Raw genomic sequence first — 22563 nt, 5'->3', positions numbered from 1 at the left:
AGTACAGCCCCCACCCCATAGTTTGAAGCATCCACCTGCACAACAATGTCTTTGCTGTAGTCTGGACTGGCAAACACAGGAGGTCCTCCCAAAGCTTCCTTAAGCTTCTGCAATGCCTGCTCACATGCCTGGGTCCACACTACCTTATCTGGCCTGTTCTTACTTGTCAGGTCTGTGAGGGAAGCAGCTATGGTACTATAATTGGGAACAGACTTTCTGTAGTACCCTGCTGTCCCCAAAAATGCCCTCACCTGCTTTTTGTAACAGGTGCAAGCCATGCCTGAATAGCTTCCACTTTGGCAGGTTCTGGCCTTATCTTACCACTCCCCACACTATGTCATAGGTAGGAGACCTCTGCCATACCCACCTGACATTTGCTCAGCTTAATGGTCAACCCTGCCCTCTGTAGTCTACCCAGCACCTCCCTGACATGCTGAAGGTGCTGTTGCCAGGAATGGCTGTAGATGGCAATATCATCTAGGTAAGCAAGGGCAAACCCTCCTGCTCCTGCTAGGATATTATTCACCAGCTTCTGGAAAGTCGCTGGGGCATTCTTCATCCCAAAGGGCATCTTTGTGAACTCGTAGAAGCCAAATGGAGTCACAAAGGCTGACTTCTCTCTAGCACTGGGAGTTAAGGGCACCTGCCAGTAACCCTTGGTAAGATCAGTAGTTGTAAGATACTTAGCCCCACCCAGCTGCTCTAGGGCCTCATCTGTCCTAGGCATGGGGTAAGCATCTGCCTCTGTGTGACAATTTAATTTCCTGTAATCCACACAGAACCTGGTGCTGCCATCCTTCTTTGGCACCATTACCACTGGAGAGGCCAAGGGGCTGTTGGACTCTGAATCACCCCTAGTTCCAACATCTCCTGTACCTCTTCCCTCAGAGTCTGTTTGACTCTCTCAGGCATGCTATAAGGGGCCTGTCTGATAGGCCTTTGGAGTCCTGTATCCACCTGATGCTTCACCAGGTGGGTGCTCCCTGGTTTCCCAGTGAACATGCCCCCAAACTCCTGCAACACTGCTCGGATTTCTCGAACCTGGGTAGGAGATAGCGGCTGGGACATTTTTACCCCTTTCACTGAAGTGTCAGCCCGAGCCTCACTGAGGAGATCAGTCACAAGAGCTCTCTCATACTCCTCCTGCAATCCACTGCAAATGCTCAGCACAAGGGCCTCCCTATCATGGTAAGGTTTCATCATGTTAACATGGTACAGTTTGTGCCCCTGCCATCTGCCTAGCACTTCCACCATGTAGTTAACATCACTTACCTTTCTTACTACCTTGTAGGGTCCCTCCCAAGCTGCCTGCAACTTGTTGTATCTGACAGGAATGAGAACAATCACCTGCTGCCCTACAGTATACTCTCTAGCTTGAGCATTCCTGTCATACCTCACCTTTTTCTGTTGTTGTGCTTCTGCCAGGATCTCCTGGGCCAGGCCCATGAGTTCCCTGAGCCTTGTCCTAAGGTTCAAGACATATGCCACAACAGACTCCTTGTGAGCCTCACCCTCACCTTCCCACTCATCTCGAATTAAATCTAGAAGTCCCCTCACCCTATACCCATACATCAATTCAAAGGGTGAAAAACCTGTGGATTCCTGGGGAACCTCTCTGTAAGCAAACAACAGATGGGGCAAACATTTGTCCAACTCCCTCTTAAACTGATCTGCAAATGCCCGTAGCATGGACTTGATTGTAGAGTTTAACCTCTCAACAAGACCATTAGTCTGTGGATGGTAGGGTGTGGTCTTCATGTGCTTCACCCCACAGGACTTCCACAGACAAGCCAGCAGGTCTGACATAAAATTGGCACCTCTGTCAGACAGTATTTCCTTTGGGAAACCTACCCTGCTGAAAATCTCTAGCAAAGCATTTGCCACCTTCTCGGCCTCAATGGAGGACAAAGCCACTGCTTCAGGGTATCGTGTAGCATAATCTACAATCACTAGGATATACTTTTTCCCTGTGAAACTTGGGGTACTCAGAGGACCCACAATATCGATAGCTACCCTCTGAAATGGCTCCTCAATCACAGGCAAAGGCATCAAAGGAGCTCACACCTTGTCTCCTGACTTGCCTACCTTTTCGCACTGCTCTCAGGTCCTGCAGTACCCTGTTCCATATCTGGAAATTCAAGTCCAATAGAAGTTTTACATAATACTCCTCTTTGCACGTTTTATGCCCATATGAAATGCAAAGGGAATATCATGCGCTATGGCTAGAAGCACCAGATGGTAAGCTCTAGGCACTACCAACTGCTGTACTCTCTCACCTTCTAGCCCTCCCTCAGGGGTCTACTCTCTGCACAGTAACCCTTTGTTCCAGTATACATATTCCCCCTTCCCTTGAGAATCAGGTGCCTCCCTAGCTACCTGCCTCAGGCCTTGCAATGAAGGGTCTGAGAGCTGAGCCTGTTTCAAGTCTCTCCTTGTAACCCTTCCCAGCTCCCCTTCCACAGGAAGTCTGGCATCCTCTGACAGCGGTGCCTCACTGTCAGCCTGGGTACTACTACTCATCTCTACCTTTGCAGTTACCCTGTCCAAGGGAACATCAGTACCCACAAGCAGCTGTGGCTCACATTCAGTCTCACTGCTACAGCTTAGCTCACTCCCTGAAGTAACCACCTCAGCAGTCCTGGCTGCAAGAATGCAGTCTGTCTGGGTCTCCCCCAGGCTACCAGACCCACATGCTTGTCTTCTAGCCTTACTGCATGTAACTACATAAGTACATAGTACTGCCTCATCCAAATCCTTCCCTCTCAGGACATCTGCAGGATGGTAGTTCCATAACCCTGTTGACTCAAGACAACCTACTGTTGGCATTTTGTCTTTCCCGCTTACTGGCTCCCTCACCTTTGGTTTCCCACCTTACCTCCGTGGACACCTGTATGCCACATGACCTCACTGGTTGCATTCAAACCATTTATCCCTAGTTCCTGGATGCGTACCTGGCCTAGTGGCTTCCCCTGCAACTGGTGGATTCTGTTGGGGCAGTCTGTGCTGCCCACCATGGGTTCCTTTAGTCCCATGAGCAGTACTGGGGGTCCCTTTCCTGTGCAGGGCTGCCCTGCTTGCTTGGTATAGGTCTCCCTTCTTTCCCAACTCCCCTGAAGTAGCACACTGTTTATCAGCTAACCAGATCCTCATGTCCTCAGGCAAAAAGGGCTTGTTCCCTTACCAAAAGGTCTGCCAGCCCTTCAGAAGTAGTGACCTGACATCCACTCACCCAGCTATGAAAATAAGTGCTCAGTTCAACAACATATTCACATACATTTTCATCTGCCTTGTGTCTATGCTCATGAAACTTTTTCCTATACATTTCAGGTGTTAGCTTAAAACATTCTAATAAATGTCTTTTTACAGCAGTGTAATCAAAACAGTCAGTGTCGTGCATTTTTGCTAAAGAAGTTACAGCTTTACCATGGAGTAAGGGGGTCAGAAACCGTACCCAGAGCCCTTGGTCAACTTCATACTGTTTACATACCCGCTCAAACATATGAATGAATCTATCAAAATTATCCCCCTCTTTAAACTGTAGAAGAAATTTACTGACCTTTTGTGCTTCTGGGGTCCAGTTACTCCCTCCCCATTACCTCCTTGACTCTGACGAAGAGTCAGCATTTCCCTCTCATGCATCCTCTGCCGTTCATTTTCCTCAGCTTGTAGACTCCTCATTTTCTCGGCTGCTTCTAGTTCCATATGCCTGGCCTCCAACTCAAGTCTCTTTAGCTCCAGCTAGATTTTTAAGTCCACTGCAGAAAGGTTGAGCTGTCCATTCTTTGAGGATATTGTATCTCCACTGTCAGTCTGATTGTCCTCCAGGCTGCTGTTTTCTGATACAGCTGTAACCAAGGCTGCAATCAGGTCTGCCTTAGTCAGGTTTCCATGCACCAGTCCCCTAGCCTGGCACATCTCCACCAGCTGGCTCCTTGTCAGCTTTCCATACTCTTCTGTTGACATGCTGCCTGCTCACCCTGACTAACACTAAGCTAACAAAAGGAATAAAACAATTGTGATCTGAACTCTGAGTATACACTGCATGGCTGTTTTAGAGTATAAAACACTTTTAGAGATCACTGTAAATAAGCTACAGGAATTCGCTCTACCCACACCACTACAAGCCAATTAGTATGTGAAGTAGATACCACCACTGCCAAATACTTGTGACGACCATGCCCTGGCCCAGCAATCAAGGAGCCTCAATCCTCACCACTAACACCAGAGAGGTCATCTCCTAGAAGAGAGGAAAGGATAACTAATACACACAGTAAAGTACAATTTCCCTTAAGTGCACACAGAGATCGCAGTCAGTCTGGGGTTGTTTGCTCCCTTGCTCACCAGGTCCCCAATAAGACTCCCCACTGGCACAGCTATAGGGTCCAGGTCTCAGCCTAGCTGGGCAAGCTAAAACCTCCAGTACCCTATCTGTCCAACCAGTGCTTCGTGTCCCTGCCCAAGTAGCTGACACAACACACACACAGTTTGAGATAAGTATTTATACAACTTCACAGACACTCCTGGGAAAGGCTGACACAGATTCTCCAGCTGTGCCCTTTTATCCAGACGGTAGTAATCCCTGCCACCACCCAGCTAATAATATCAGCTACTAAAAGGCCCTTAAAAGGGTGTCCAATTATTACTATGCAGTATTATTATTATCCAATGGTAATGTGACTATTCAGTCTAGGCTTATTGGAAGGGCTTAGACAGTAAACTCTATAAATATATAATGTACTCTAAAGCATAATTTATCTCTACATAAACCAGCCACAGGTAGAAGGTTTAAAAAAAATTTAATAATAAATAATTAAAACACAAGACAAAACTACTACACCACAGAGATATCTAAGGGTTCAGAGATCACACAGAAACTTAAAATAATACAGTAAGGCAGGTCTGATTTCAAAGAAAAATACCTAATTAATCTTTACCAACTTTAACTATTCCTACAAGAAATTATAGTGCTAAAACTTACATGTGAGCATAAGGCAGAGTGCTGAGTTAGATATCCAAGATCAAAATGCTCCCAGTCTCTTGTTGAACAATAGTTTTTAAACACTAACAGCTCTGCTGAGGCCCTCCCAAATTACATCATTTTGACACTTAGGTTTTCCCAGTATTCATATTGCATCATCTTGACACCTGGTCTGAGTTCTCAGGCCACAAACTGCATTATTTAGCAATCTAACACCTGCTCAGAAAACTGCAACAATACAAGGCATTTCTCATATACACTCTAGCAGAAACCAGAGCAATAAAGCACCATCCACATGTAAATTCTGGTCATAAACTTTAGCCTTAAAGCAATGGGCATGAAACCTTCATCCAGACTCACTGGAGCCGAATTCTAACATGAAATGGTCACAACATGCTTCACTGGGCCAGTAGAGTGCAATGTTGTCACATATTTTGCAGTTCCACATTTCACAGTATTCTTTTACACTCAAGAAAACATGCCTGTATTTTACATTTATTTACAAATGCCAGAATTATATATCAAATTCTATTTGACTAGGCTGGCAACCTTTGCCCATCTCTCCCCAATTGTCACAGTGGCATCGGATTATCTTGCCACAGGAACTTCAATTACTTCCCTATAACACACAGTCTGTCTGACATTATTATGCTTAGAAAATGGCAACACTAGTGTTTACATCCTTGTGAAACATGTTTATTGGTTAGAAAGTATTTTTTAATTAAAATTTTTATGTGACTATTATAAGCAGTTTATGTGTGCAGCAGATTGTAAAGACAATGTATGTGGAATGTATGTATGTATTTTATTTTGATGTGTAAGTGATTGCTTTTACAACTTAACACCCCCACTCACCTCTATTGTCCATTCAAGACTACCACTTGCTGTAATCTACTTTTCTTAGTGTTTATTGCTGCCATTTTGACATCAAGCACCCCCAACCACATGCAGACCTTGTAAAACAATTTAAAACAATTTCAGCTGGCATTATGGTATCTGCCACTATTTAAAATGCAGATGACAGCAAATCATGCCTGTTGTTCTGTTGCAAGGGTTACAGTGTAAACACCTATTTTGTACATATCACTGTTAAGGTAGAACCTTATGAGGAAGGACTCCTATCTGTTTTCTGTCAGTTTTATTTCCACTCTTCTGAAGTGCTAGTAGTATTTGGAAGTAAAGCAGTAGGGAAACGGCCGCCTGCAGGTACTAATGAACTTACTTTGATGCTTCTTTGATGCCATTAATAAGTCCTACGAGTTTCCAGTTTTACAATTAGGACATTACAGTAGTACAGTAATTGCAAGGAAAGAAGGATGAAAGTGGTAACTCTTTTCCAAATATGACATTTAATGTGCTGCCTTTGTCTTGTTCAGTTTGTTTTTGAGCAATTTCTCATTCTCACAGAATACATTTATAATGTTAATTAACTGAACCACTGAATAGCATTATGCCGAATGCAAAATACTAAAAACTCCAAAAGCCAAAAAATTCGGCACACATTATATACATTTTGGCAAGCCTCCAAGCACCCCACTCACCCCCTGATAATTTGATATATCAACACTAGGATCACCCTATAGTGAGGAAAGGTCAAATTTCCAGACCCCTGTACTGCAATATTGTTGAATTCCTGTTTTCAGCATTTGGTGTTTGGTATAATTCTATTTGGTGTTTCGGCCATTCATCATTATAAATGTCTCCCGTCTATCATATAGTCAACAAGCAAGACTGTTTTGCTTGTGTATCGGTTTCTAATTGCACAGTAAATCAAAAGACATTTTGCAGTAAAAGTCTAAGTACTTCTTGGTTACATTTGACTTTTATGTTTTAACTATCTGATATCACAAAATATGTCAGGTGATTTGGTTATATTTAAATTTTTTTCTAAGCCGTTTATATGTGGGGCTGTGTTTTGTAAGGTCAGATGATTTAGACAGTTTTGTTTGTAGTCGCATCTGTAGTTGTAATTAGTAGTGCTGTATTAATTTTACATTCAATGGTGTTCTGTATTTTTTGTGATTTATCTAAACTGTCAATATATATATATATATATATATATATATATATATATATATATATATATATTTTTTTTTTTTAATCTTTTTTATTATATCCAAATGGCAATTCTAAAAAAAATACAAATGGCAATTCTTCACTTTAACATATACATGTACAGACTATCCATGTATGTATATCTCTCAGTTGTTTCTGATTTTCAGAACATCTCTGATTTTGCCTCATATTTATGCTTTGTCCATCATAAGAAATTTGATTTTATTGTAAATCTCTTAAGATTACAGTCAGTCAGTAATGCCAGATATTGGGTTTTTCACACTTTTGTTGTCCAGAAAATGCATTTTGATCAAAATCTGTTCTAGTGAATTACTAAGTGAATTAGAGTAATATTTTAAAAATGCCCCCAAGTTGTGGGCATTTGTCCCACTATTAATTTTGGCTTTGTCCAGAATTCCTGAGCAAAAAAGATGAGAGATATGCAGCTATATATACATATACTCTGCATTCAGATGAGAGAATTCATAACTTTGAGCAAATTTAAATATAATACATAACAAACAATATCATTCCAATGCTAATCTATCCAAGTGAAAATGGTTTGACACCTATGATCAATCTCGTATTTAATATGAATTAATATAGTTTATAATATTATATAGTTTGAATAAAACCAGACCATAACACATCTTTTGGGCTCTAAAGTAGTATGTTCATTATACTGATCACTGCTGCAGTAGCCTTAGCTATGTGGATTATATCCTGCCAAAGATATAACAGCTAGCCAGCTTCCAAAGCTTCAGGGCCCAAATTGTCAAGCAGGTGGAGCTGAGCTGGCTGAAAGACAAGTGTGGTTACGAAGCTGAAGGCTTTTGAGGATCGACTGACAGCTTCTGCTTGCCTTTGCTGGGCAGATAATTTCCCTTTTGGGGAAAAAAAAACTTCCATTTTCTTAATTTTGTTGATGTTTTATAAGTTGTCTCTTCAGTAAAGTTATTTTAAAGCTAGGAGTGTTTTGTTTTATTAGACTGTCTCAAGACTGTAATGTTCATTTAAACAGAGAGCTTGTTTTTTGTCAGTATAAAAATAAATTAAAATAATTGAAAATATTTTATCTGTAGAGAAATTATGTTTATTTTACTTTTTGTGTGGCTGTCATAGTGTTTTAAAGTATTTTTACTTTTTTTTCTGTGAAAAGTAACTTTTGTGGACTAGTAGCATTTAACGGTAATTGCCATTTGTCTTCCCTGGGAAAGAGGTACTATTTTTGGCTTAACCATGGAACAGACTATGGTCCCATGATCTGTCCCTGTTCCAGCTGCAGAAAGAAAACTTTCAGCAAACAACCTTTGCTACCACAAGACTAGCAGTCTGCCTCAACTGCAGGTGGGTGATTCTGCTGTGGACATCTGTTGTAGCTCAGACCACTCATCTTTTAACCTGGGATCCTTCTGGTGTAGCACCTACAGCCATTATGGAACGAGGGTCAGCCATGTCCTCTGTGGCTGTTGGGGTCCCCTTAGTGGACAAGGGAGAGCCACTGTTGTCTGTCCTGGGAGAGGGAACAGGGAAGGTTTCTCTGTTGTGTCAAAATGCTGTGCCCATCCCTGGGGAAGCACCTGCTGCCATTAGTAACACTGTTGGCCCCATTTTCCCTGTCAAAAGAAACAAAAAAACAAGCCAAATTAATTGTATGGCAGTAGGTTACTGCATCTGGCTCAGGGTCTAATTCAGGATGTTGATCCTTCTTGTAAAGTAGTTTCTAGTAAAAGAAAGAGGGATTCCTCCTTTCCTGAATACAGTCAAGATTCTGCTCTGAACAGGAAGCTACAGAGACAGATACATTTTTTTTTCCTTCAGATTTCTGATTCAGACTGTGAGGAGAGCTCAGTTTCTGATTCTCCTCATGGGAGGGGTGGGGTCTGTTTCTCTGAGATTATTGATATAATGTGCCATTGTTTTCAGTGGGAGAATACTGAGGTCTTTGTCCATCAGAAAATACTATGAGTTGATATGGAAGGATTTTCCAGAATCTATACCCATGTCTCCTGTTATGTCAGTTTTAGAGGATGTGAATGTTACTGCCAGCAATTTTCAACCAGCTGCCCCTAAAAGGCAGATAGAGTGTATGAAGTTCCTCAGTCTTTTACATTTTTATACACTATTTACAAACCTGACCCAGCAGCTATAGCTTTAGTTGATCTTGCTGCTGCTAATCAATTAAATTCCAATCCTACTGTCTCTGATAAGGATGGAAAATTATTGATAGGTATAGGAAAAAAGTGTATACCTCTGCAACTTTGATTCTCATAATTTTGAATTGTCAGACTCGTATGTTAGTTTTTTTTCTGGCAAATTGTGAAAGTGTGAGGAATGTTTTATCTGCAATTTCATCTTGTGAGGACAAATCTGCTTTAAATAACTTAATTTCTTCTGTTGCACAGGTCACTAATCATTGCTTGCAGTGAGTATATGACTCATAACTTCTTATAGGGCTATGGCCACTGGTACTGTTTTGACAAAGTTTGTATGGCTGCATTCTTAGAACCTCCAAGATGATGTTTAAAATTATATTTTATATTCGCCCTTGGATATAGATGTAGTGTTTGGCCCTTCTGCTACACAGGTGATCAAAAAGTGTGATGAAAGGGGCAAGCTGTGACAGGTGATCTCTTAAGATTTTTCAGCCTTCCTTTTCCAAATTGTCCAGGGATTTTTTTTATATCATCTAGTTTTGGCAAAAAAAAAAAAAAAACAGAATTAGCAGTCTTAGCAAAATTCAGGTAAACAGATGTTTAAGAAGAAATGGCAAGGGGTTTCCAAAAAGAAGCTCCTAACCTCCCAAAGCCAAGGACAGTCAAGTATGAATGACTGTTCAAGGCACCTTGTGACCCCCTCCCACCCTTGTCCCTTTTTGTTTCCATAAAGTCAAATTTCCATTTTTCTGTTTGTCAACAGATTGTTTCAGACAAATCAGTTCTTGAAATCATTTTTCAGGGTTACAGATAGCAGTGGGTGGGAAATTCCTCCTTTCCAGAGAGTTGTTCCTCATCTTCCAATTCAGACTCTTTTGTTTCCACATGTTCTTCATCACATGGTGTCCCAAGGTGTGAATGAACCAGTTCTTCCTTCCAAGGTGAGGAAAGATTTTTATTCAAGGATGTTCCTAGTGCCATGAAAGAAAATGCTTGGAGACCAGTTCTGGATCTTTCTGTCCTAAACTTGTTTGTGATAGCACCTAGATTCAAAATGTTGTCACTTTACAACCTGTTGCCGCTTCTTCCATTTTCAAGTTTCCTGTTAACATGAGACTTAAAAGATGCTTATCATGACATCCCTATTGATCCAGACTTCAGACGTGTACTAAAGATTTGTGTGTCTGGATCACATTATCAGTTCTCTGCCTTACCCTTTGGACTATCTGCAGACCAAGAATGTTCACATAGTGTCTAGCTCCAGTTATAATTCATTGAAGGCTACAGGGTATCCACATTTTCCATATTTAGACAACTTTCTTATCTTTGTAGAGTCTTTATCAAAGAGTCAGGAATCTGTCTTGTGTGATAGATCTCTTACACAAGCTTGGATTCCAACAGAACATTCAAAAGTCATTTTTGACTCCCTCACACAGGATTGTGTTCCTCAGATGTCAACTAGACACCTCAGTTTAAAGAGCTTTTCTTCCACAGGAAAAATAGATCTTATTTAGATCTATTTCCAAGGTTTTCTACTCAGACTTCGGTCAGTGTGAGGGCATACTTCAGGATTTATGGTCTGTTAGCATCTATGATTCTCACAATACTCTTGGCAAGAGACCACATGAAAAGGATACAGTGGTATGTGAAATATCTTTGGTCCCAACATCAGTACCCTTTATATTTTCAAATCTAAGTGCTGGGGTTTGTCATAAGAGAAATCTTTTGGTGGATAAAACAGGTATCCTTAAGTCCAGGTTCCATCTTCTCCCTACTGCTTCAAAGCAGCCAGTCACCACAGATGCTTCGGGCTTTTCTTGGGGAGCAGTTTTAGGAGGGATAAAAGTGCAAGGGGTGTGGGACACCAAGGACAGATGCAAGCACATAAATATCAAGATGTTTGCCCTGATCAAGGTACTCAACTTGGTACATCAACAAACAAGGAGGGACCCGATCTTAACTCCTTTGTAGATAAGCCATTTTAGCTTGGGATAGAGTTTCACAGCCCAGTATCACTGTACATGTATCCTACATTCTGTCAGACAAGCTGAGCATGACCAGAGCAAACTCTCATGAATGGAAACTAGATCAGGGGATCTTCCAAGATTTGATCCATCTGTGCAGAAGTTCCTCAAATAGACCTCTGCCTCCTTTCTGAACAATCAACTGGCAAGATTCTGTTTCAGTCCTCTATCCAAGAAGACCAGGAAGAGATATGCCTTTGGACAGAAATGTTCCTGTATGGTTTTCCACCCATTCCACTAATATCCAGAGTACTTCTGAAGATTCAGAAGGAATCCCCAAGATCATTGTGGTGACTTCCTATTGGTAGAGGCAGCAGTGGCTCTCCCTTCATTTAAAAATGGCTAATGGCAATTACCACAACCTTCGTCACATACAAGAACAGGGTTGTTTGATACACCCCAACATCAGTTATCTTCAGTTGACTGCCTGGATGATAGTCTTAATTCCTTTTAGGCACCTGCTTACTGAGGGCATGCAGTATGTACTAATGGAGGCAAGAAAGCTTGATACTAGAAAATTATATACTAGCAAATGGAAAAGGGTTTTCTAGCTGGTGCCAACAACACAACCAGGACCTTGGCCTCATCTATGGCTTTTTGTAAAGGGTTGGATTCTAGAAGTATTCTAGAAGCTGTTACTGTGTCTTCTGTACATACTTTTAAAAAACACTATAAGCTTGATTCCTTCTCTAGATTCAGATCAAGCTTTGCTAGGACCAATCTTCATGGACTCCTGGATTCTTCTTCTTCTACCTCCCAGTTGTAGTTAGCTAACATAATCTACCCATATAGCTAAAGCTACTGCAACAGTGATCAATATGATGAACTTAACCATAACAGAAGATGTTTGAATGATCACTGCTGCAGTATCCTCTTCCTCCCTCTCTCCATCCCTTATGTTTTTTGGTGTGTTTCTTATGCCAGGGTGTGGAAATTTATTTTTTTGTTGTTCCTAGCATTGTCTTTCAGGGCTCATCCTCCCATTCTCTGCTTGCAAGGAAGCTCTGAAGGGCTTTGCACCTAAACTTGTCTTTTAGTCAGCACAGCTTGAGCTGCTTGATAGCTTGGGCATGTGGAAGGTGCCCTGTAGCTTTGGAAGCTGGCCGGCTGTTTTATCCTTGGCAGGATATAACCCACATAGCTAAGGCTACTGCAGCAGTGATAATTCGAACATCTACTGTTATGGTAAGTTCAGCTTAAACAAACTGTACCATTTTGTCATGGTAAATGGGTCAATGTCATGACTTAAACTATACTTGAAGAATTTACTGTATTTCATGTGAATAGCATTTTAAAACATAGCAACCCAATCCAGTTAAAAGGGAAAGAAATGTATACTTTTTAGGTATGCCATTTCAGTATGTTCATATCTTATAAGTATAAATATGCCTATTTGTTAGCCACCAAGTGTATATTTATAGTCTTGATGTAGCAACCATCTAGCTACATACTTTCCCCATGACACTCTTTGCACACATTTTCTCCTTCTCAACTTATCAACACTTTTAGGGATATTGTTTATTTCCATTTCTTTGTGAAGGTTTTCTTAGCTACTAACATAGACCAGAGGCGATCTCTGCTTGACTTACAAAGCCATGTCTGACCCAGCTCTGTTAGAAATGCTACATCTAAAGAAATCACAATCCCTCCGTACCACATGCTCCAGAGACCTCAACCTCACTATCACAATCAACAGAACATGCTGGAGGGACAGGTTCCTCACCCAGAGACTGCCCATGCTATGGAATAGACTTCCCATACATGTTAAGCAGAGCACCTCACTGGCCCTCTTCAAGAGAAATCATGGTGAGAGGATGGGAAATAGAAAATTCACCCCGGGGATCACTCCAGTGTCTCTGCTCGACAGAGGTACTAGGAACTAACATCGGGCGGCACACTGCCAGTGTAATCCTATGGGCTAGGCTTGTAAAGGCTCCAGGGCCATTAGCCTAGTACACACCTATGAACCTATATTTTTATCATATTTTAATAACATTAACACTTATGTTCCCTGTCATCACTCCTGCAGTAATTTGCTTAAGTCAGCTTTAAAAGAGTCTAAACCTGAACATGACTAAAATATGTTCCTAAGTAGCAAAGCTACATCAGGAAGCATCCTTCTTGGTCTCTGCAAAGTATGAAAGTGATTATGAAAGCACTTTTTTGCAAAAATTCTGCATCTTCTAGATTTGTTAGTATATCACAGTAACTGACAGATCCACTTCTAAGTTCTGTCATCAACATCATGTAATGTAGTACTCCGTTCCTGTCTTACTTTACCCAATGCTGCTGTATCTAAAGGCTTTATTGTACTGCTTTCCCATCTAATAATGTCATCAGGAAACTCTCCCCCTACTTCCATTATTAAAGTTTCTGAACTCAGTGTATATCTTTTGAATAATTCCATCAAACCAAGTGGCCTTGATGTCCCCAGTAAACCTTCAAAGTCCATATACACACACATGTATATAAAAAAATGTAAACTTTTATTGCACTTGCAATCATGTACCTCATTTTGAAGCAAATCTTAGCTGCACTCAAAAAATAAATCTTATTTTCCTATCTTTTCAGTTACTTAGCTTATCCCCCCTTGTATTCCCTCCTTAATGTTTTCGATAGACAGTAACAGTACTGACCAGGAGTTAGCATCTAGCCATGGTATAATAGTTGACAGTTAATGCTGCCTGCTTAATCATGTAAGGGGTGCACATCGCCTGGTATAATACTGCTGAGAGGAAAACCTATCAAACGAATCTATGTTTACAGTAAATAAACCTATTGATGTTTTCCCTTTAACAGAGTGTGCTTGAATGGAAAACCTATCAAACAAACCCATGTTTATATTTCCTTTTAACCTCATAGATATACATAAACATTAAACCACTTCACAATACAGATAAGGATACAGGACATTTAAACCCCCTTCTTCCACTGAAAGTATATTTTTTCCCTTGACACTCAAGCCTTGCCTCCGTACCACATCACCTTGTGTTATAAGATTTCAGAAAATTAAATGTGTTATTTGCAGGATGGCTTGGAATGCATACGGCAACAAAGAAAGCAAAAAAAAAATCTCAACCCTTGGGCCTGATTCCAACCTGATCACTTTCCTCCTACAGAAATCAGCATTTTGTTTAACTCATCGTGTGTCTGGTTAATAGACTTTTCTGGAGTATGCCCTGAAAAAATCTCGTACTGAACAGGTAGTGCCAGCCATAAATAGCCAAACCTCTTTTTCAGTGTCTGGAAAGAGCCAGATGTAGTGCCGTTGCCCTTATTTTCATTTTTTAACTTGAAACCTGAAAATATGACAAACCAATCGAAAAGCTCAAAAAAATCAGTGTCCTGTTCTGGATTCACCAGATATAACAACACATCATAATCAAACAAAGGCATCCTTAAGTTTTCATGTCATAATAGATGTCATTTAAACTTGATTACCTGCTCTTAAGATTTCAAGATATAAAGCAAATTGAGATACCATTGTCTTGCTCCTGTAGATAATTTAAAAGGCAAATACAATTCTGCATGAGTCTTCATTTTATCTATAAAGGCTATACACTGTTGGGCTGGTGAATCAGCATGCATGTTTTTGGATACTAATGGCCAGTCATTGTATAATTACTGATTTATCATTTTTAATTTGTGCTGCCTTCATCAACTTCCCCATTTTTACAATAGTGTCCAGTGTCTGCCTTTCCAACAAAAGTATGTTTATAGGTAACTACTAGATAAGCTGCTTTGTGGATGAATTTAAGCTTAGCCATTTTCCCTCAAAGGTGAGAATTAAAATCTGTACCTTGTGTCTGTGAGGCAAATACCTTAACCATCATGCCGACCCTCAATACAAAAATAGGCTACAGAACCAAAAAGCAGCACTGCAATTAGAAGAGACACAGCGTTCAAAGACCAGCTTCATTAGTAAATATTTGGATGTTAACTTACAAAAGGATTTGAAGGCATTTTCCTATATAACTAAGGACTCGTGACAATTTTTGGAGAAATTGGGAGAAATACAGCTTATTAGTGATATATTGTTGGTTACGATAGACGTTTGTAATCTTTTTTCAGTTATACCGTATGATGAGGGGTTGGTATGGCTAGAATTTCAGTTATTAAAAACAGGTATTTATGATTAAGATTAAATTAATAAATACATAGCCTTAATGGAAATAGTATTAAAAAAACAATTATACTTTGAAGGACAATATTACAGACAGTTGACTGGGGTGGCAGTGGGGGGCAGCTGTATTAAGGGAAGAAAGCGCTTAACTTTGTTCATTAAAGCTGTGTCTCTTCTAGTTGCAGTGCTGCTTTTTGGTTCTGCAGTTTGGTTTTGTGGTGTTTTTATTGTACGACATGTGGCACAGCATCATGGAGGGGTCGGCTACTAATGGAGACATTGTGGAATTATTACAACAAATTAATTAGCAACTGGCTGTACATACCAGACAAATCCAGACTCTTATGGATAAACAAAATAGGACTGGTAACATTTTTGGTAATTTGGGCTACCCTTTAACCCAGCCAATACAGCGTTCGCAACCTGAGCAGATGATTCAGGTAGTATGAGAAAAGTTCTTGCATGAACCTAACAATATGGGCCACAAAGAAAAAGCCATCAGCAATGTGGAAGCAGTAGGGTGGAAGAACAATACCTTTGATTTTCGAATGTAAAAAGGATGTAATAGCTCGGATCAACAACAGTCCTTGACTTTTGCTGAAAGGCTGAAATTTTTTGAAAAGGATTTGTTGACTTACAAAAAATTGCAAATGGAAAATGTGTATTTGGAGAGGAATATTGAGCTGGAACAGATTCCATGAGGTTTACGAATGTGGAAATATCCTAATGGAGCAGAAGGTAATTCAGACTTTTTAAATGACTTACATACATTATTTGACCATATGGGTATAGAGCTTATGAAGTTTATGGTCAATACCCAAGTGCTAGATACTTTGTCTAAGGATTTGAATGACAAGAGTAAATTCATCCAAATTATATGGTGTTTGAACGTTATCAAATCAGTTGCACTAATGTTTTTACAAATGTGGAGAATATTTGTGCGTAAACTAAATAAAATTAAGAGATACGAACTAGTATTCAAAAGGGAAAGTATATCCACTTTCCCCAGATCATCATGACAATGGTGTAGAGGGAACCAATGGTGAGTGGGGTGTTGAAGAAGAAGTGACATCAGAGACAAGGTTTCATCAAGAGCAACATGCATATCCGCAGCAATCAGCCAACATGGATGATAGTGTAAGGCATTCTGAAAGGTTGCGAGGAAAAGGACAGCAACCCCATTTTTTTGGGTAGACTTACAGGGATTATGTTGTGCAAGGAGCAAGGCCGAAGAATGTGAGGAATCAGAAGTAGCGGCAGATAAGTTAATGGATATGGCCTTGGCCATTATTAATGAAGTAAGTGAACTGCATGAAATTCAACCTAATGACATTATTGCTGGACTTTACTCTGCAAATGGAACATTCAATATTGACTGTATAGACAATGTTGGGCATGGTATTGCTATTAGTAATGATACATATAGTGTTAACGATGATTCAGTATTTGGGTATGAAGAAAATAAAGATAATAAAGCTTGTGTATTTTTAAGTGATGGATTAAGTGGAGTATTGTAATCTTGATACATTAATGCAATGTTTTGAAAATGGTGGCAATACTGAAAATGGTTTTGAGCCACAAGTGATTTGTAATACGGCTGAGGATTTTAAAGTTTATAATTATTATACCAAAATTGTAGGTATTTAACATGCTAACTTGTTAGCTAAAGGTCTTACATTTGTACCAAGTAGAAGAGGGAAAGTAGCCAATGCTCTAATTAATTTAAAGTGTTTCACATGTAAATTAAACTTAAAGGTGTGGTTTAACAGTAGTGAAGGCACATTTGTAAGGTATGGGTCTGTTCTTAATAAACCAAGTACATTTAATCCCCCCTTAAATAATTTAATAAGGGTGTATGAAAAAGTTTGTGAAAAAGATATAAGGGAAGTGTACAAACAAAATAGTAAAGATTATGAATCTAACTTAACTAAAAGGGAGGAACAGTTGTTAATGGAAATTGCCAGTGACAAAAATATTTGAGTAATGAAGCCAGATAAGGGTAATGGGGTGGTAATAATGGATAGGGGAGACTATTTAAATTGCATGAACATCCTTTTGATGGATGGTACATATAATGAAAGTTCATTGAATGAAATTCATATAACATATAGAAAGATAGATTTTGCTTTAGAAGATGTTATATCAGGGACAGATTAATGAAGATGAATTTAGTTATTTTAAAAAATGAACACCCCATGATACCTAACATATTTGGAATACCAAAGATCCACAAAGGACTAAGGGGTCCAAAAATTCGGCCCATAGTGGATAGTAAGCATTCAAAGACCAGCTTCATTACTAAATATTTGGATGTTAAGTTACAAAAGGGTTTGAAGGCATTTTTCTACATAACTAAGGACTCGTGGCAATTTTTGGAGAAACTGGGAGAAATAGAGCTTATTAATGCTATATTGTTAGTTACGATAGACGTTTGTAATCTTTTTTCAGTTATACCGCATGATGAGGGTTTGGTATGGCTAGAATTTTAGTTATTAAAAACAGGTATTTATGATCAAGATCAAATTAATAAATAAATAGCCTTAATGGAAATAGTATTAAAAAACAATTATATATACCTTGAAGGACAATATTACAGTCAGTTGGGGTGGCAATGGGGGCAGTTTGTGCCCCCATATTTGCCAACTATGTCATGTCCTACTGGGAACAACAATTCCTTGTGAAAAGTGTTTATTGGTCTAAGATTTCACATTACACTAGATTTTTGGACGACCTGTTTGTGGTGTGGAATGCTACTGAGATAGAATTGGAAGAATTTTTATTATACATTAATAATTCCGTGGAATTTTTGAAATTTACATATGTGTATAGTAAGGAAGGAATTCCCTACTTAGATGTGGACCTGAGGATAGATTTTGAAAATAAGGAATTGGTTTCAACGATTTATAGAAAACCTATGTTTTCAAATTTGTATTTGGAATTCACCAGCTGGTAACCATACCATCAAAAAAAGTCGATTGTGAAGGGGCAATTGGTCCGGGCTGCCAGGATGGTGAGTTCTGATAGCAAATTTTTTAAAGAGGTTGAACTTATTTTACAACTTTTTAATAAAAGGGGATATCTGGCTGATTTTCTGAAGAAAATAAGTGAAGAATTATAAGTAAGTGTATGGAGGGTATATATAAGCCCATTTTAGGAAGTGGACTTAACACAAGTGAAATATACCGTATCAGTAGAAAAGGTGTTGTAAAGAATTTTGGACTGAGTTTTATTACCACATTTAATCTGGATGCCAATACAATTTCTGAAATAATTAAAAACAACTGGGAAATATTGTGTTATGACCAGAATGTGGGGCAAAAGGTGGGGAAGATACCCAAAGTGGTATTCAGAAAAGACAGGTCATTCAAAAATAATTTGGAAACAAGTGGTATTGTGAATAATGTGTATAATAATAGACCAAAGGGTAACTTTAAGTGTAGGATGTGTAATTATTGTCCATACATTTTGGAAACTGGTGAAAATTTTACTTTGAATGGTAGAGATATTTTTATTAAAGGTCATTTTAATTGTAGTTCAAATGTGGTTTAAATGGCTAAGTACCAAAAATGTCATATATTTTATATAGGTAAAACAAGCAGGTATTTTAAGAACAGAATTAATGAACATTTATTGGACATTAAAAATATCAAAATGACTAATGCTTTGAGTAGGCATATAAATGAATATAATGACCACAGTTTTAAGTTTTTAGTGATACAAGATTTAATAAAAGATTCACAGGGGAAATGTTTGGATAAACACCTGGATATTAGTGAATTAAAATGGCAGTTGCGTTTAAATGCAACTCAGTACCCGGCATTAATGAATCTATTAATATTTCAAGTGTTTTAAAATTTTAAAACATTTAGGATAAAATTTTGTTTTAGTTAGAGCATATTGTCATTTTTATAAGTAATTGCATTGCTTGTTAATTATTTAATTGAATTGTATAAATGTATATTTGGCTAGTTGGATGTGTTATTTAAGGGCTGGGTTGATTTATGTATTTTGTTCTGAGGAAGTCTCTGCATTGATGGAAGAAAGCACTCAACTTTGTTCATTAAAGCTGTGTCTCTTCTAGTTGCAGTGCTGCTTTTTGGTTCTGCAGTTTGTTTTTTTGTGTTTTTGTTATACAAAAACAGGCTACACTGGGATTTGAACCCACACAATGGAGAACAGTCACTTTGCCATATTGCTTAACCAGTTGAGCTAAGGTACATTTTTAATCAAATGCAACACATTTCATACCATTGTCCTTCAGTGGCTGCTGGTGACTTCAAATCAAAGAGGGCTGCAGGAGACAGCTGAATGGATGGGGCCAATGGGAAGGGGTGTAGCCAACTAAAGGGGGTGGAGCTATGGTGCAGTGGGATCAATGCTGGACATGCTTACTAATTTACATGAAATAAATGCTCAAGTCACTATGGCACATGCTAAATACTCTACACAGCACACATTGGCACATGTATATACAGGTTGAAGACTTACCTGTGCAGTATGCTGCAAACAGTACTTCGTACTTGGTTTCTGCACCTGTTGAGAAGTTGTGGTCTGGTCTGGAACACATCAGGTCATACTGGATCCCCCCCCACCTTTTTCATGGAGGCTCAAAAGGGAATGTTTTAACGTTTCCCAAGCAAACACTATTCACGTGACCCCACCTGATTCCAAATAAGTGCTTGTAGTCTTTTCTTTCAGCTGTTCCCATTAGGGGTTGCCACGGCGGATAAGTTTCCAATTTCTTCCTGTCCTCTGCATCTTGCTCTGTCACACCAACCACCTGCATGTCCTCTCTCACCACATCCATAAACCTTATTTTAGGCCTTCCTCTTTTTCTCTTACCAGGCTGGCAGCTTCATCCTTATCATACTTTTCCCAATATACCCAGTATCCCTTCCTCAGCACATGTCCAAACCAACCTAATCATCTTGCCTCACTGGCATACAAATACTGTGGATGACTGACTTTCAAGATGATATCACTTAATTGGCCCAACATCATCTAAAATGGACACATATTCCTTGTTATGCCAGAATTACTGGGACTAGCTTAATATTCAGTGCTAACCAGTACAGATAGGGTTAAGCATCAATAAAACAGTTTACAATTATCCTTGATGAAGAAGCTGTTTCTTGCAGAACTGAGAAGGCAGTGCAAAAGGAGTAGGCAGAAGACAGGGTACATAAAACAACTAGAGAGCTTCACAAAGAGGATCCTAGGCCTTAAACACTTGTCCTATATATGGACAGACTCAAAAAAACTCCAACTATTCTCTGCCTTATATTGCCTACTTACAGTATAGTATAGCACGGTCAGCTACTCATTGCAGTTTGCCCTTCCTTTCTATTGGGCAGTTAAGATTCCAGCCTAGCTCTGCCATGTACCCTGTCCTTGGTCCTTTTAGCATTTGTATTCCTCTCCAATACATGAGTAAGTTGTGTAGCTGCTATATGGAAATGTATTGCATTTGATTACTGGGAAAATCTGACTGAGCAATAAAACCCCTTTTCAGTGAGGCCTGGGGAGAAAGGATCCATCTAACAAAGATCTGTATACATAACATACATATGGTATACTAAGATAACAAACATCTCTGCAGTGCTAAGGTAAAAGGAATAAAATAAAATCCACATTGCCATGCATACAATGCACACATATGCTTTCACACTGCAGTCTACAGTACACAGAGTTTCATTCTGTATGTTTGTATGTATACCTAGCCCAGTTATACCTTCTGTGTATTTCAACTTGCATTAGCCGGCATAAAACATCTCTCAGTCTTGTGCGCATTTATTTAAGGTTACTTACGATGTGCAGATTTTAGCCTATGTCAGATTCATTCAACAATATACATCTTGCAGCATGCCTCTCAACCTCTGAGCAAGAAATCTGGACAAAACCATGCATAAAAGTGGGACAAAGAAGGACTAAAAAATAGGGGCAATTTTTAAATATTGCTCTTACAAACTTAGAAAGTTGATAGAATAACAGGTTTTGCATTAGCATGAATTTTCTGAAGGGCATATGAAGTCTGAAACTCCAATGTCTGTCATTACTTTCTAACTTCAGTCTTTAATGATTTCCCTTATGTCACTTAATGTACATTTTGATTTCCAACTTCCACCAGTATCCCTCATTGACAGTGGCGACAAGTACTGACTGAGGTTTCTTTTTGGGGATAAACTCTTGGCTAGACTTGTAAAGGCCCCAGGGGCATTAGCCTAGTAACCTCCTATGATCCTATTTAACATACACCCAAACTAGAGAAAAAAAAAACTTACAAGAGCAACTGACATCACAGTTAAACAGGCAATATCTGATAGCACTTTTCAAAGTGTAAAGGAACTACTCTGGTGTTTTGGCTAAGTTTCCTCAAATCATGAATGCAATATTGGCTCACTCCTGCAAATAAACAGTGCCAAATGGGACAAATTGGATTAATGAGAATAAATATGTAAAATTTGCTGTGGTGTATGCGGTTATGTTATGCAGATCCTGTATGCTTATGGATAGGACTCTTTACACACAATGCCTCACAAGGTCTTGGCATATGTGCCGAGGGCTCTTGAACGTTCAGTAGAAAATAATCCTACATCTCAGTCTCCAGCAATGTATTGACATTAGTCTTACCATATTTCTGCTTAGTTTCTTGCCATACTATGTGGAAATTTATATATATATATATATATATATATATATATATATATATATATATATTGTATTTCTATCCATTCTATATATTCCTTTATTGCATGTTATGTAATTACTTCAGAAGTATGTATACTTAAAATGTGATCTTTGTTTATTATCTTTGTTCTTACTATTTGTTTACTTAAACATTTTTTGGGGAGCTTTTCTCGTCGGGTCTCTGCTGAAAAAGGGCTTCTAAGAACCCAGACAGAATAACCCGGTTTTGTTTCTTGTTTCTTTCGGCTTTTCCCGGTTAGGGGTCGCCACAGCCAAACTCTGGTCCGCTAATGATTGGCAGTAGATTTTGACGTGCTGGCTTGCCGGGCCTAACGCACAACCTTCAACGAAGGAATGCCCATTCACGCATGTCGCCACACAGAAGATGCTCTAACTAAGAATCGAACGGGCAACGTCTAACTGTGAGGTGACAACGCTACCGCAGCACCACCACCGCAGTATGTACAAAAAAATTAAATAAAATAAATACATCTAAATGTACGAAAACAACAAAACAGAATAGGTACGGTAATTACACAG

This window comes from Protopterus annectens, chromosome 7.part0 (genome assembly GCF_019279795.1).
Source record: "Protopterus annectens isolate FY-2018-M chromosome 7.part0, PAN1.0, whole genome shotgun sequence".
Lineage (NCBI taxonomy): Eukaryota > Metazoa > Chordata > Ceratodontiformes > Protopteridae > Protopterus > Protopterus annectens.
Note: the sequence above shows the minus strand (reverse complement) of the source record.